At 30.5% G+C, this 18,179-nt stretch overlaps 1 protein-coding gene across 2 annotated transcripts in view; it reads right to left on the bottom strand.

Moving 5' to 3' along the window:
* Positions 1 to 4,929, bottom strand: part of LOC129953575 (lysosome membrane protein 2) — a 79,742-nt gene extending 74,813 nt beyond the window's left edge. For both annotated transcript variants that reach the window (XM_056066819.1, XM_056066824.1), the window contains exon 1: positions 4,142 to 4,929. The gene's annotated coding sequence lies outside the window, so the exon portion shown is untranslated. The remainder of the gene's footprint in view (positions 1 to 4,141) is intronic.
* Between the last annotated feature and the right edge of the window lie 13,250 nt (positions 4,930 to 18,179).

The following is an 18,179-nucleotide window of genomic DNA, read 5'->3' as shown; positions in this document are numbered from 1 at the left end:
TTTAGTTAAAAACTCAAAAAATAAATAAAGGTATTGACTAAAAAATGATTTCATTCTGTGTTAAATTTTCAGAAAAAAATCCAATCTGTATTTTTGTTTCATGTTGTCCATACTTAGTTTTCTAAAGGTTTTGACAGAGTCGATCATGATGCTTCACTTATGAAGATAAATAAAGAAGGTTTTCACTTAAACTTTTTAAAATGGCTAAATTCATACTTAAGGGATCGTATTCAATACGTTCGTATTATTTTATGCACCGGTATATGTTACGTCAGGTGTCCCGCAAGGAAGCCATCTTGGTTCTCTTCTTTTTTTGTTGTTTATAAACGACATTCCTGATATGATTTTAAATTCAAAGTTCTTGATGAATGCAGATGATCTTAAGGTATTTCGTTGTACAAAATCTTAACATGATTGTTTTCTTCTTCAACAAGGTCTTGATCTTTTATCGGACTGGTGTTTAGCTAACTGTTTACATGTGAACATTTCCAAATTCCAAAACCTAACGCTTTCTCGAAACCGTTGTCCAATTAATTTTATCTATAAAATCAATCACATGCCATCTTCAAAAAGATCTTGGTGTGATTTTTGGCAAACAACTTTTTTATTTGCTAAAGGCAGTTCAATGTTAGGTTTCATATTGCGAAACTCAAAGGAGTTTTCCGATCCACACACATTAAAATGTTTTTTTTTTGCGTTTTTAAGGTCTAATCTTGAATACTGCAGTGTAATCTGGAATCCTTCATATTTTCTTCATTCATTTAGAATCGAAAAGATCTAAAAACGATTTTCGAGAGTTGTAGTGAAAAGAATTCAATGGGACATAGATCTTCCTACCTATGAAACGAGTTGTAGACTACTTGGTATTTTGCCTCTTAACATTCGTAGAAATTTTACAGAAGTTATGATCATTCGTGACATAGTAGCAAATCATATCGATTGTTCACAAATTTTAGCTCTAATTGGAATTAATGTTCCTGCGAAATTGCTTCGAAACCAACCGTTTTTGAATGTTCCATGTCATAGAACTGTGTATGCTTCCAATAAACCAATATCCAGGTGTTTAAGAGAAACAAATACTGTTTGCAACATGATTGATTTCAATCTTAGTAGATATTTATTCAAATCAAATTTATTGTTAGTTCTAAATAACTTTGCAGGTGGTAATGTTTAAAATTTTTAAATTGAATGCTTTACCTATTGTAACTTTGTTTGATGAATAAACTAAACTAAACTTAAACTTTAAAGAAATGCTACTAAGATTGGTAGAAATTGGTTTTCGACTTAAAATCTCTGTTTCATCATATGCAAAATATTGTTGGTAATTTGTAGTTAATCTTTTAGAAAAATTCAACTGACAACTTTTGTAAAAAAAAAACAGGAAAACCTTAAAATTAAATTTTATTATGAATATTGTGTGAAAGTTTTAAGTAAAACAAATCGACAGGTGGGATTGAAAGTGGTTGGTTAGCATCCCAGCCTCTTTTTGTCTTTAATATTTTCAAACAATTTTCGGCCACTAGACATTGGACAACACTAGTGACAATAGACCAAATAGATATTGTGTTTAAAAACGAAGTATCTGTAAAACATTTTAATTACAAAGCTTTTATTTAAAAATTCAATTTCATGTTTTTAAAAATGCCTTGATATTGCAACGGAACAATTATGATCTAATTTATATTTACTACAATTACAACATTTAGACAGCAATATTGTTTAATGCTAAAGTACAATACGAAGAATTGGAATTTCCAATTCACCTAAACTGATGTGTCCTTTGATATCACAGAAATTAAATTTGCAAAAATTCCCCAATAGCGAATACTCACGGGGTATTCTTGGTGTATCATAATTCACGATTGTATGAACTTTTAATGTTTATTTAGTTCTTCATTATGAGAAGCTAAGTGCAAATATAAACACAATTTTTATTATTATTATATTTTAAGATACAACACACAAAATATACTAAATCAATCTTTCATACCAAGGTGAAACTAATTTACCACCGCAAATATTTCAGAGAATCTATGTTGTTTCGATAGAAAACAAAATCTGACCAATGTTCGTAGTCTCAAACGATGAGAAATAATTATTTCGAAATTAAAATTCAAATAACCATCTGCAATACCAATACTGATTGTGTCACTTAGTTTATGTGGGTTTTGTTGAAATAAACATATTTTTAATTAGAAAAGAAAATTGTCTTTAACTTTGTTAAAGTATAAGTACAAAATTTCATGAAGTTTTTAATATTATTCTGATTCATTTTTTCCAAAAAAAAACCGGCATATCTTAAAACTATACGCGATAAACATAATTTTGTTGATGTTTTGCACCAAATGATTATTTTAAATTTTATTCCAGTCCTATTTAACATATAAGATCATTATTTCCAAAATCAGCATTAAGAGTCGTTTTACAACATTTTTAATGCTCAGATATTTGTCCACAATATATAAGGCTATGCTGCCAAACACCTTTCATTTTGGCCTTGACCCTATTTCTGCAACTCTTTCTTATTTTGTTTTTTTTTTTCAAATAAATCTTACAGGGTGATTTGCCAATATGATTAACAAAAAAAAGATGAGACAATATTGGAATATGATGAGTAATAACCATAATTTTGTATGTATATTGAAGAAGGTTCTTGCCCTTAATTTTGATAGGAGAAACAATTTTATAAAATAAAAGAGAACTCAAATTATTAAAAAAAAAAACAGAGTTCGAACGAAACAAAATTCTTAAGAAAAAAATGTTCACTAAAATAATGTACAAAATATAAAATAAAACTATAAAAAGATCAAATAAAATAAAACAAATCAAAAGAAAATAAAATTAAATTAAATAAAGTAAAATAAAATATTATAAAATGAAACAAAATTAAAATAAAATAAAATAAAATAAAACAAAATAAAATAAAATAAAATAAAATAAAATAAAATAAAATAAAGTAAAATAAAATAAAATAAAATAAAATAAAATAAAATAAAATAAAATAAAATAAAACAAAATAAAATAAAATACAAAAATAAAATAGAATTGAACAAAACAAAATAAAATTTATTTAAACTATATAAATTTAAAAATTAAAATTTTAAACAAAAATCAGCTCATTCCTCGAAAAAATAATTCAAACCAAGTTAAATTATATAAAAATATTTTATAGCAAAATAAAGTTTAACAAAATGAGAAAAAACAAAATAATTAAATAAATTTAAATTAAAATAAAATTAAATAAAACTGTATAAGTAAGATATAGAAACATAAATAAATTAAAATATGAAAAAGAATATTAAAATAAAATGAAATAAATTAAATTAAAATAAAATAGAATAAATCAAACATATAAAATAAAACCCATCAACAGATTGTTAAGTTTTTATTATATACATTACTCGAAAACAAAACTCAAACGAAGTTAAATAAATAAATACAAATATTTTATGATAAGATAAAGAACAGAATAAATATCAACAAAATAAATAAATAAATTTGAATCAACACAAAATAAAACAAACAAAATAATTGGATAAAGTAGCTAAAATAATTAAAATGAATTATAAATACAAAAATGAAAATATTAATCCAAGTAAAATAAATAAAAGTAAAATAAAATAAAATAAAATAAAACAAAATGAAACACACTAAAATACACAAAAATAAAATAGAAAACTGTCACAGTTTAAATAAAATAAAGAAGTGAAAAATGATTCGGAAAGAACACTCAAGAACGTAAACTGGAATTAAAATATAACAAAGATTTAGACAAATTTAAAAATTAAGTCAATTAATAAAATTAATATTTTATAATAAATTAAGATCCAATAAAACAAAGTAAAAGCATTAGTTTGAAAACACTAAAATAATTGACAATTTTTTCTTATACTTCATTTCGTCCTTATTTACAGAATAAAACAAAATAAAATTAAATGAATGGACTAAACAAATATGTAATCCAAATAAATCAAACTGTATAACAAACAACTTAAGTAACTTTTGTACAATATCCTTAATGTTTTATTCAACAGTAAAAAACGTTTAAATAATAATTTAATTATCCTGACGGAATATTATTTTTGAAAAAAACGTTTTTCTTATTTTAAAGTCTACAAAATAGGTAGCTTTTTTCACTTACTTAAGGAGTGTTGCTGTTTTTAAACTTTGTAGCTATTTAAATTCCTTAGTTCCCGATTTCCGCTTATCGTTTCAATATATCTTTATTTTCCTTGATATGTTTTCAAACTTGGAAACACTCTTGTTTCTTTTTGATAAAACAAAAGAACTTGCACTTTATTTTTTGGATTAATATAATATTTTTATTATATTATTACTTTTTTTAATTTTTTTGTAAATTTTTTACTTTTTACACTGTTTTGAACTTTCAAGCTTATAATATTAACAAAATTTACTTCTTTTCAAAAAATCTATTATTTTATTTATTTTGCATTGACAAAATAAAGCACACACAATTTAACCAAGAAATAAAATAAGGGAACATATAGACAATAATAAATCTTTTTGTCAACACACGCGTCAAGACCACGAGCTAATCGCACGTTTTAAAATTCACAACGAAATGAGAGGTTTGAGCTTATTGCCTAGACCTTTATAGGATTATCATCTTTCGGTATAAGACATCGATTGAGATGAGAGCCAACTTCATTCAGAAAATTACCAAAGCAACAACAATTTTAACACTAACTTGGTCTAAAAAGCCAGGCTTGATCTCAGAGCGGCGGCAGCGGTGGTGCGCATAGTATTAACGCATTTTATTTTACTTTTATCAATTTTTCTTTTTTCTTCTCCTCCAGTGAGACACTTGTATCTTTCAAGTCTAGGCAAACTCTGAAGTAGTTTTTATTTAGTTTGCTGCAAGCAAGTCCATTTATTTGTATAGTTAGTCTGAGTTGGCTTGAGAAGAGTGTACTAAAGATAGATATGAGTAGACAACAACTGAAACTGCAACAAGTCTCATTCTCATTCGAAAAGCTGCAATATTTACCTCATCATCATAGTCGCAGTATTTGAGCCACTATAATGGTCCTTTAAGTGTGTTGAACTTGACTCCTTGGCGCTGAATGTTAACAACAACAAAATTAATAATTATAGATGCTCAATTACAAATGCAAAGACATTAACTCCGGAGATGCAATAGTGGTTTACTGAATGTAATTCAACGTGTATTTATCGCGTAATGTTAATTGAAATTTAGCGTCCAATATTGACGTTCAATATGAGCAGAGCACATACGGAAGGGAAGGGGGGCTATAGATGGGGCAAAGTGGGCTTGCACTGCCAATCATTATTCATAATTGAATGGATGGATGGTTGACATCTAACCTCTTGTTCGTCATCATTTAATAATTTACGATTAGAGTCGAGATATGAATGTTTGTGGATGTGAGCATTTTAAATGCTTCTCTTGGCTACTCGGCTATCTGGGGGCGTAGGGCACCCACCTGGTGGTCAAAGGGAACGCCTTCGATTCCAATTCGATTAATTGCTTCCGATTAAAGACATATTAAGTGATTAGCCAACTATATGCATCTTTCTGTATCTTAGTTAGGTATTTAATGTTTAATTGAAAGGTAAGTAGTGATGGCTTAGATTTGGAATTATTGGACAGAGTCTAGACGTGCATGGTTTGAAATGAAGCTATGCATTTGTAATGAAATTTATTTACTTCGTGAATGACCTTCAATGTTAACCTGTTTTGTCTGATGAATGAACTATTTAAGTTGGAGTAAAGTGCTACGAAACCCAAAAATCTATAGCAACTTTGATGAAAGGAAAGAAAGAACTGAAGAAATTTTCGGTTTAAGTAAAGAAATAAATGGAAAGATTTAAAAAATAATTAATTTATTATTTAAAAAGAATATTTAAAAAAAAAAAAAAAAAACAGAATAAAATTAATTAATTCAGTTTAATATTTTATTATTATTTTTGATTGCGGTTTCTTGGAAAGAAAGAAACATCTGTCCCCTTATGTAATTATCACCGACTTTGTTTTGAAACTAAAAAGGAGATTATAAACAAGTTTTATAGTTTTATAAACTTTAACTATTTTACATCGAATTATAACAATAAATTGAAACAAATCTTGAAATATATTGGCTCAAACAAAAAGTTATATTCTTTGATTTTAAGAATTAATAATTATTTTTGGAAAGAATATTTATGAATTCAAAGAACTTTACGGTGATGACGATGACTGTGACCATGAACTCTTACCATAAGCATGAATGTCTATTGTCTACTTGTGTGGTATCAAATTGAAACTGACGTTTAGCTTGTTATATGTATATGTAAAATATTATCAAAATCGTATATGGGGAAGTTGATATCTTTCAACTTGAAGTTGACAATAATGAAAGTTGTATTTTTGTTTATTTCTAATAAACTGTTAAGTATATTCATTGACATGGAACAGGTGGAATATATACATTCTGGTATACAATGTGAGACTTTTTTGTTTAAACTTTCAAATGCTGGATTAATTATTATTCCCTGTTCTACTGATAAGCAGATATCAAAAATTAAGCTCTGGGAAGACATCTTTTTTGTTCTCCTAAAAATTTTGAAAATCATTCATACTTTGTTCGAATAGGGCCTTGTATCAGTTAATGCAAGAACTACAAGTTAATTGATGTCCTTGAATATTTAAGTAATTAAAAGTTGCAGTGGTTAGTGCGCATCAGAATATGGACCTATAGATAAAAATTAGTAAGACAAAGTTTTATTTTCAGTTATTAAATTCCCATGGGAAGTTATTGTAAAGGGTACGATTTTTCGAATTGAAAGGTCCCTAGAGTCGAAATAAGAAATGGTAAGAAAGATGTCCGAGCGTGCGTGTGTTCGTACGTTCGCGACGTTTGTTCGTCGTCCCTAGCTCAAGAATCAGTAGAGATATCGACTTAAAATAAATTTTCTTTTACAGATAATAAAGTAGAAAAATGCTGCAAAGGCTCTCAAAAATATTGCGTGGGTGGTTTTTTTAGCATAGCAGTTTAAAAAAAAGGTGCAAATTTTGGTTAACCCTATATATCTCACGAACCAATAACGCTGGAGACTTGAATTTTATATAATATATTGTAACATGATACCAAACAAGTATATTTTTGGAAAAAAATCAAAATAATGTTTTTTTTTATAAATCAAAAAACTGAAAAAAATATTTGACACTTTAAAAATTTTACGCATAAAAAAAGATTTCATCTCCAAAACTATTTTGTGCAACGAAAAATAAAGTTTTTAACATCTGCTAATCTTTTTAGAAAAATCGAGTTGACAGTTGTTTTTTATAAAAAATAAAAACCTAAGAAAAACATTACTCATAGTTGGTAAACATTGAATTTCGACTCAAATATTTTTTTTTAAAACTTGAAATTATGGCTGCAAACTTATTTAATCTTTTGAAAAATATTGTTTTCAAAATTCTGTGAAATTTTGAGAAAAATCGAATTGACAATTTTTTAAAAAAAAAAAAGCTTGAATGAAAATTTAATAAAAGTTCGTAAAAATTGATTTTAAACACAAACATCTTTTCAAAAATTTGAGATTATGGCTTCCGACTAATTTTAACTTAAAAGAAATATTGTTTGGAACATTCCGAAAAACTTTGAAAAAAAATCGAATTTACAGTTTTTTTTTACAAAAAATTAATAAAAGTTGGTAAAAATTGATTTTTAACTTAAATATCTTTTCAAAACTTTGAGATATTGGCTTTAAACTACTTTTATCTTTTAAAAAATATTGTTGTCAACATTCACTAAAATTTTGTGAAAAAATCTAATTGACAGTTAATTTTCCAAAAAAATTAAAACCTTAAAAAAAAAAACAATACTAAAACCTGGTAAAAATTTACTTTCGACTTAAATAGCTTTTCAAAAATTAAAAATATGGTCTTCAAACTTTTTTTATTCCACAGAAAACATTGTTTTCAAAATACAGTTGTTTTTAGTATAAAAATCCAACAGTCCATTTTTTTATAAAAAAAATAAAATCTACAACAAAAAGTACGCAAATTTGGTAAAAATTGATGTCCGGTTTAAATTTAAATTTAAGAAATGCTACTTAAATTTTTAAAAATTTGTTTTCGACTAAAAATCTATTTAACAAAACTAAATTTTCGAACTAAACCATTTCTTTATATGAAAAATATTGTTGGTAATTTTAAATTTTTTAAGAATAATTCCACTAACAACTTTCTTAACCCAACAAAAACCTACAAACTTTTAAGCAAATCGACAGACAGGATGGGAAGTTATCAGTGTGAGTCGCGTCTCAACCTCTTTTTCGAATTATCAATTAAAATCAAATCAAACCAAAACCAACTAAGGTTTTGTATAACTTAAACAGCAATAAAGCTCTAAAATGGGTATCAAGCGAGTTTTAAGTGTGTCAAATATAATATGTAACTTTGAAGATACGAAATTTATTAAAAAATCTAATCAGCCAACTCATTTTAAAGCATAATTAACATTTTGGTGTTCTGAATGAGAGTTTTCGAGATATTCTTATCTTACTTGGCAGCTTATTTTGAAATTCGCTATGATTTTGACATTTATAATACTTTTTCCAACATCATGATCTAGTAAGAAATTGTTTTTATACTAAACATAAACTATATTAAAACACTAATTTAAACTGTAAAAATACATTAAGTATTGTCTACACGTTTTTAATTAGCTTGATGTGATTCTAGGTACGCTGAAATCTAGAAACTCAGGATTTACAACAACGGTCCAATCTTTTAGAATTTATAGAAGTGGAAACAATATTGTCACTTCCAAAAGCCTTAAAAAGTTTATTGGAAGAAGAATGATTCTTGAAAATTTTAATTGGAATTTTGAACTTTAATGACATTTTTGAAAATGTATTTATATTTTGATCAAAAAATGAAAAAATATAACAAACTGTAGTTTTCAATTAAACTAAAGCAATGTATAAATACATCATACTTTCTGATGCGGAATGAGGCCAAAATCAATACTATACCACCTTTTTACCTTAAGTTATAGATAGTCTTCTTTGTTTTACAAAACGAAACATACATTTTTGCTTTTTGAAAAAAAAAATCAATGATAATTTTGATTCTTTTTAGCAGAAAACCGTTTGACCTTCCATCACATTAAATCAGTTTTATTATTTCAAAATGGTCATTGAACGAATTTTGTCTAAAAATAATAATTTTATGTTAAAGGTTAAGTCAAAAATTTGTTTGATTATTGCTTGGACTTTATGATAATTCAAGTCATTAGCTTTATTTTAGTATCACAATATTCATTGATCTTGTTTTCAATATTTACAATCAAATATTGTTTGACGCCAAATATAAGTATCAAAAAATAATGCAATGTTTTTTTATTCTAAATGCTTGCTAAATGCGGAGATAACGACGAGATTTCTCAAATAATTTTTTTTATAATCAACAATTGCAGAAGAATATTAAACACATATTGGTGTAATTTTGTAGATAATTGTATTATATTGTGTTACTCTGTTAATCGAATTAAAATATATCTTTAATAAACTGACAAACAATGCCCATTACTATTAAAAAATATTCGGCAAGCATACTGCAAACAATTCAAACTGACCAGTTTTATTTAAAGTGATACATTTTATTGTAATTTTTTTTTCAAAAAGTTTCTTTAACGAAATCTGAAAAGCAGCATTTTGATGGTTTTAAATAAAGTGACAGCGTATTTATCAAAATAGGTTCATAAATACCCTGCAAAGTTCAAATTTAACTAAAATATTTTGTTTATTTGAATTGCAAATAAGTAACGAACTCTAAAGAAAGGTGGAACATTCCAATCAGCATTTCCGCTTTCATAGTTGCGCCATCTATTCTCCAAAAGCTTAATCACTAAAGCACTACCTACACTAAAAAGCTTTGTTCATATTTAAACACAAACAGTTAAATTATTCAAATAATGTTATGAAACAAAAGTTCAACGTTTTTTATTTTATTGTGTGTGCAAAAAAGTTGTATTACCATTTTTAGAAAATTTTACATAAATTTAAAATTGATTTTTTCGTTATTGAAAAAATTCTAAAGGTAAAAAGTGAAACCAAAAAAGTCTGTTAAGAAGCAACATTTTGAACACTATTTTAAGTGTACGAGACAAAGTTTCGAGATAAAGAAGAATCAAGCCTATTGAGCAGATTGCCTAAAAGATTTAGGAGAGTATAACATGTAACTATAAAACTTCCGTGTTTGGTGTGTTTGGTACTGTACCGAGTGTTCTTTAATTAGCGCACACGCAAAGGGTTTTTATACCTTCAATTCGCCAAGGAGTTGTTTCACATTCGCGTAGTACGGCTTAAAAAGATCTCTAAATTTCATGGTACGGCTGAGGTTAGGATCAAGGTTATGCTGATGTAGGCATTGCTAGAAGCGCAATTATTACTATTAAATTGTTTAAGGGAAAGAATGCAATTTGACCTGAGAAAAGTCCGTTTAAAACACAATTTTCGAGTGGCGTAATTGAGTTTATGAAGTTATTATTACCAATCATTTAAAAAACTCTTCTTTGAATACAGTCTAAGAGGCAAAAGTTAGCCACTTCAGCAAAAGCAGAAAGTAAATTTTTACCGAGTTTTAGTATTGTTTTTTTTTTTGTAAAAAAAACTGTTAATTTCATTTTTCTCAAAATTTGTCCTAATGTTGAAAACAATATTTCTTATACGAAAAAATTAGTAAGAAGCTATTATCTCAAAGTCTTTAAAAGATATTTGAGTCGAAAATCGTTTTTTACCAACTTTTGTTAATTTTTTTTTCGGTTTTTAATTTGATTGTAAAAAAACTCTCAATTCGATTTTTTTCCAACTTTATCTGAATGTTGACAACAAGATTTTTTGAAAGGTAAAAGAAAATTATAGCCAATATCTCAAAGTTTTGAAAAGATGTTTGAGTCGAAAATCCATTTTTACCAACTTTTATACATTTTTTTTTAGGTTTTTATTTTTTGGACAAAAACTGTCAATTCGATTTCTCTCAACATTTTTGAGACTGTTGAAAACAATATTTCTTATAGTATAAAATAGGCTTGAAGAATAAATTTCAAGTTTTTGAAAAGATATTTGAATCGATATTCAATTTTTACGAACTTTGAGTAAATGTTTTTTTTAGATTTTTACTTTTTATAAAAAAAAACTGTCAATTGGATTTTTTTCAAAATTTTATCAGATGTCAAAAACATTATTCTTCGTTGCACAAAATTGTTTTAGAGATGAAATCATATTTAAGTCGTAAAATTTTGGAGGTGACAAATTTTTTTTTCAGTTTTATTGATTTATAAAAAAAAACGTTATATTGATTTTTTTCAAAAAATATATCTGTTTGATATCAAGTTACAATATACTATATAAAATTTAATTCAAGTCTCTAGCGTTTTTGGTTCGTAAGATATTAAGGGTTAACCAAAATTTTCACCTTTTTTTCAAACTGCTATGGTGAAAAAACCACCCACGCAATTTTCTTAAGAGCCCTTTCTGCATCTTTCTGCCTTTTTATCTATATAACAAAATTTATTTGAAGTCGATATCTCTTCTGTTTCTTGAGCTATAGCCGACAAAAAAAACGTCGCGAACGTACGTACACACGCACGCACAGCCATCTTTCTAATAATCTTTTATTTCGACTCTAGGGACCAATAAACGTCGGAAAAAGTCAAAATTTTCAATGCGACAAATCCGACCCATTGCAAAAACTTCCTATGGGAAGTTAATAAAATTAATCTTACAATATTTATATGCATTTTTGAAGTTTTTTTAAATATGTATTTCGAGACATCGTTCACAATTTAATTTGATAGATATTTACATTGAATAATAATTATTATATAACCAAAAAAATTCAGTGATTTTGCCTTCACCTTTCCTGTACTTTGACGTAAAGCTTGGGTTACGCCTTTTTGACCATTCACATTAGTCACTCGAGTTGTTTATGGTTAATTGGGACAGTTCTTTTAAAAGAGTGTTGAATTCCGTTTTAAGCCATGTTTTATACCGTTTTAAAATTCGCATTTTGTTGTAGCTGCGTTCTACAAATCTGTTGTTAGTTTCAAAAAAAGCTTTCGAAAAAATTCAAACAACTCTATTCTTTTTTTGTCATATAACATTATTTACTACCCAAAAAACACAAGCAGAAATAAGGATTTCTTAAAAAGTAGTCACAAAAAGTGTTTTTTTTACACTAAAACAAGTTTTTTCAAAGATTTTCTTAATGGTTAACCTTTAGTGAACCAATTTTATACCTTCAAATCTTATTTGGAAAAGATAACATAATAAGAGCCTGAAAAAAAGCAAACAACACAAATGCATTAAAATTCCATTAAAAAAAAAACATTCACAAAAATGAAAAAAAAAAAATCACCAAATGTCCGGAATTTTGTTCTAGACGTTCAACAGCCCTGAGATGAGAGCTATACTCAAGTCTTACTAAAGTTTTTATAGAGTGTAGCCAAATCAGTAGGTGAGACAAACTTCTTGCGTGCGTCATCTCAGAAAACCCAAATATCTTTCGGCATCTGAAGCGACATCCCGTCTGTGATCACAAGTGGTTGCTGATGCCCATACCGAGACTATCGAGATATTCAGTGTAGGTTGCAATTTAATGAGGTTATGCAGTTCCAGGTCCGAAGAGGAATATGTCTGGAAACAAATATGAAAAAACTAACAGTGTTATCGTCAGAGAAACAATTAACTTGATAAGAAGTGGCAGACAGGAAATTATGTACAAAAATTAGGAAGAGGGTCGGAGACAAAATAGAGCCCTAGGGCACGCTAGCATTGTAGGTTTCAGACTCGAATGCTTCTAAAATAATTTGTATTGAAACGTTTGACAGAGCATTTCTAATCCAACGAATAATACTTCATACAAAATGCACGCATTTTCGATAAGAGAATAAGATGCCAGATTAGATTTTATCAAATGCCTTTGAAATACCAAATAATATCACACACAAAAGTAAAGTTATGTGAACAAGTGAATCCGAGCTGGTAGCTCAGCCCGTAGTATTGACAAAAACTGGAATTTTTGGAACAGTGCATTCCGCAGATATGACTAGTCCATAACTAGCAACATATAACATATAATAGCTGAAAGTTCCTAACCATGTTAAATATACATATCTCAAAAAGGGGATCACAATTACTCACCGTGTCGCGTCCTCTTGAGATTTAACACGTTTCGATTTTTTTGTATAGCAATGTGAAAGATAAGGGATAAACCAACACTCCACAATCACGATCTTATCGACAAATCGGGTGTGAAAATTCTTCTTCAGCGGCTGCCCGTGATGGAGTAGGAGACAGAAAAACGCCAGCAAAGTCAGGAAACCTTAAGGATTTAGCTACATTTAGGGACTCAGAAAAGATCCCACAACCAACTCCGTACTTCATCTTTGAGTGATTTCACAAATCACAGACGTGTACTTCCTGACACCAATAGCACCAAATCATCCGCATAGGCTTCCGCCTTCACTCCACATCTCTCTAATTTAACGAGAATCGTATCCATGACCAGAAGCCATAGAAGAGGCGAAAGGACACCACCCTGGGGTGGGATTGTATTGCCTAGAATGGCTCGAATCTTCCAACCACTGAGCATGGAAATAATCCATTCTCGAATGAAATCTTCTACACCGAACTTAACGAGCGATTCTTCTATGGATTCGGTAAGGACGTTGTTAAAAGCACCTTCTATGTCTAGGAAGGTAAAGTAAATTCTTTATAATGGATTGTTTGTTCTACAGTACGCACTACCTCATGGAGGGCAGTCTCCGTAGATTTGCCCATAAGATAAGCATGCTGAGAGCTTTCGAGAGGTCGTCCAACTATGATTTCTCTAATATGGTAATCAAGAATGCGCTCCAAGGTTTTAAGCACAAAAGATGTTAAGCTTATTGGTCTGAAATCCTTCGCGGATTCGTGACCTCGCCTACCCACTTTCGGGATATAAACTAATTTGACCTGTCTCCACGACATGTTTGAGAAGGAGGCATCCTTTAAAAATTTGTTCTACCCATGGAGCTGCCACATCATGCAACTTTTGAAGCATAACTGGCAGTATGCCATCCATGCCTGGGGATTTATATGGAGAACAAGTGTTGATGGCCCACAAAATATTTTCTCTGGTTATAACAGAATTGACTTGCTCTACATGAGCTACGTTTAGCTCTGTGGTTTCAAGCGGTTCGGGGTTATCACTCTCGCAACCCGAAAAGTGCGTTTTCATCAGTAGCTCAAGAGATTCGCCTGGATAGGTTGTCCAGGTTCCATCAGGCTCTTTTAGGAATGAAGGATTACAATGTTCCTTCCATAAAACTTTGCTGAGCCTTGCGGAGTCCTTTATGTCTTCGATTGATTGACAGTTTTCTCTCCAGGCTTGTCTTTTGGCTGATGACAGGGCTTGCTTGTAAATTTTAAGAGAGTCTTTATACGGTTGGTAAAACTTATGTTTGAGGCAGATATTAAAAATTGTCCTCGTCATTTTCCTAAGACTGGACAGTTCTTCATTCCACTACGAAGGAAGGATTTTACGGCTATATTTAACTGGGCAAGAGACACTAAAAGCTTTACTTATAGAAGTTTCAAAGGTTTTCACCTTTGATTCAAGGTCTCCTATCGATTCTGTGAGATTCGGTAAGTTGCTTAGTTTGGAATTCGCAATTTGACTGAATTTCGTCCAGTCAGTTCTTTTGGGATTTCTGTAAGGCGGAGGGTTTTTTGACTCGAAATTAATTTGAAAAAGAATCCAATTGTGATCCGAAAACGAATTCAAAGGGGAAACTCTCCAATTCTCCACTAATAAATTACGGTTGTTTACTAAAGTAACATCAAGCACATCCTCCCATCCATCATAGTTTTCCGAGCTCGGAAAGACGAAAGTGGTTGTATTGCCTCTGTTAAATCATAATGGTCATATGATTTTCAATAATAAAATCAAAAAGTGAATCACCTCGTTCATTTATCACAGAACTTCCCCAAAGGGTACCGAGCATTTGCGTCGCCTATGATCAGAAGGTTTGCCTTTTTGATGTTAGCTTCGGTTATGATTTTGCACACCTCCTCTGGAGGTGATGGTGAATTATGGGCAAAGTAAAAAGAGGCCAACAGCAAACCCTGTGTATTCTAATCTTCAAATCTGACAACTATCAGATCGGAAGTGCTAACATTTGGACATGAAAAACTTTTTAAATGTTTCTTAGCTAAAATACAAGTTCCGGGATTACCTTGGTCTTGATCTGGGGTTTTATAAAAGAGGTCGTATTGGTTGTCTTGGAGGCCTTGCACCTTGAGGCCGTTTATCCACGGTTCTTTGATAACGCCAATGTCGAAGTTTTCCTCCCTAAGGAAAACTCTCAGATTATCTGAAGCACATTTAGAGTGCTTCAGATTTATCTGGATGACCTTCAGCGCGTTTTTTAGTTATTTTTAGCTGTAGAGCTGGGGCCCGTCAACTCGCTGGGGATGTCGACTCCGCTTATAACATCGTCAACCTCGACATTGTCATCACCTTTGTCGGTGTCTGTTCGCTGACTGTGCAGAATTTTAATTTTGGGCATTCCTTATGCCAAAACTGAGTTTGTATTTGGCCTTTTCGAGAGCCCCTAGACTCTCTTCGTTAATCCCCAGAAGGTAAGAGGCGCTGGTTTTCTGCGGTTCTTCTGCCTTAACTACAGCCCAATCGTCGGATTTTGCCTCTGAAGACCGCAGATCAGCTCCTGTCCGCTAGCCTTCGGTTGTCTAGGGATGTCCATAGCTGGGATAAACTTGAGTTTCAAGCCCTCCCAGTCATTGCTAACCTACGCAATGCTTTCACTAAGGAAATCCCTTGAAAACCCGTCAGCACACTTAATTACCTTATACCCCCTGAGCATCTCGCCAGAGTCAAAACTAGGGTAGGGGCCCTCACTGTTTGATATAGTGTATGAAAACACCATCTCAGAGAGCTTGCCGTCGATAGAGTTCCACACGTTCAGCAGACCTTTGCTGTTTGTGGAGAGCTCATCCGCAACTGCTACTTGGAGGTCATCCCTGACAACTTCACTAAGAGTACGCAGTTGCGCTTCTCCAGAAGATGGTGCTTTCACTGGCTTTGTCCGGTAGTCAAGCTTGGTCTTTTTCTGAGACGTGCAGCTATTGGTTTGCTTAGTATATCAAGAGGTCTTAGGTAAACTAAAGGGTCCAGCGCCGTAGATTGGGTAATAATCAATCTGAATGTTGGACTTCATTTATAGTTTGTTGCGGTCTATAGCTTTTTCTAAAGCAATCTGTGAAATTACCGATGTGTATAAAACTAATGCGTAATTTCGGATTGTAAACGCCATTTATTAACAATAACTTCTATATAAAAGCAAGCTATAGTATCTTTTTTGACTCTTTCTTGTATATTAAATTTCCAATTTAGTTTTTCGTCTAAAATAAGATACAGGTTCTTAGCCCCGTCTGAGAACTTTAATTGGATTACTTAAATTATAAGGATTTTTGTATTTCCTCTAAGACATTACTAATTCGTTTTCGTGTCGGTTAACACCTAGACCACACCGATCAACCTGAAGTAAATGTTTTTTCAAGGCATTTTGTAATAGTTGCTAGATTCCAGACAAGAGAAACATACCCTAAAGATTGTCTTAAAATATGTTAAAATAAAAACAATTATAAATGTAAGGTCATTAGCAATTTGAAAATTGTTAAAAAAAGATTGTCAAAGGGATACATACAAACTACAGTTATAATACATTCGAGTACATTTCTCGAGATTAAGTCTTAAATCAATATTGTTCTTTAAGATAGCTTAGAAGAACTTTTAGTTTACCTTGCTACATGACTTATTAAATTCAATGTTCCAAGATTGACCAACTATGTCACTATATTTGAAGATCATCACACATCATAATACTTCCTAAAGCGATAATAATGCTCCCAAACCACTCCCAAGTCATAATAAACATATTACGTGAAATTATATATAATAAACATTTACTGCTCCAATTCCGGTATTTTCTATACAAACTCAATTATAGTTAAATAAATAGCTCTCGGTAATCTCTCCTTCTCAAAGGCAGATCATCAGCATTCCCTATAACCAAACAAGTAATCCCCTAATTACCCATTAAACACTAGAAATCTCATTTAAACCCCACATCCGTATATATAGAACTATCCCATAGAACTAATATCTTCAACCAAATCACCCAATAATAGCACATCAGTCCCATATTTTAATTATAAAACATTGAAAATCAATTTAACACTTCGCGATCCTAAGCCCCTTGCTGATAAGATTAGATATAGTTTATTGATGACGATATTGCAACTAACTTACCCGCGTACAACAGACCAAATGCATCATTCTACAGCTACATGAGAATTTATATCTATACAAGTAGATAAGTACGAGATACATGCCTTTAGATACATTCCTACATTCTACTAAACGCATTGTAAATTTTTACTATAGATGTAGACTAATTTGTGGAGATATCAGTAGGAACTATTTGCGCGGCGCAAACAAAGGCTTAATATCCCATTAGAGAGAGTTTATGAATTATCAAAAACATTCCCACCGACCCACCTAATAACGATTTTTTGTGTACTCGACTCGTTGTCCCAGGTGGGTCTAGCTGGAAGTTCAAAATCATAATTAATGTTTTGCGACATTTTGCGATCCAAAAAATAACTAAGAAAAAAACATATCCGTGGACAAAGCCACTTCACCGTTTTCCGTTCACCCACCGACATTTATTCGACACATCTCCATAACCGTCACCATAAATTACCATTGACAGTAATCAGAAAACTTAGTCCGGATTCATCATTCCACGATATTTATATCCACAAATTAATATTCAGATAACTCGTATAGATGGAAGGACTAATTTAAAATTTGAATTCTTCATCTGTCTAGGGGGTGGGCAACCCGAGCTCCGACCCTAATATGAGCACTGAGCAGCTCTATGGGCTCTGCAAGCGCATAGAGATAGGTACTATACTGTACTCTTTAAAAACCAACCCCCCTGATGGATCAAATCGTATACCTCCGTAGGTGGATTTCGGTAAATATAAATGAGGACTTCTTGTGGCAAAAACCATCATTTGTCAACAGGACCCTGAAGTGAGTGTACCTTTTAAGTGCGCGCCAAATCGAAATATAATAATAC

The sequence above is a fragment of the Eupeodes corollae genome, chromosome 1, assembly GCF_945859685.1.
Source record: "Eupeodes corollae chromosome 1, idEupCoro1.1, whole genome shotgun sequence".
In the NCBI taxonomy this organism is placed as follows: Eukaryota; Metazoa; Arthropoda; class Insecta; order Diptera; family Syrphidae; genus Eupeodes; species Eupeodes corollae.
Note: the sequence above shows the minus strand (reverse complement) of the source record. Positions and strands in the feature narration are given on the sequence as shown.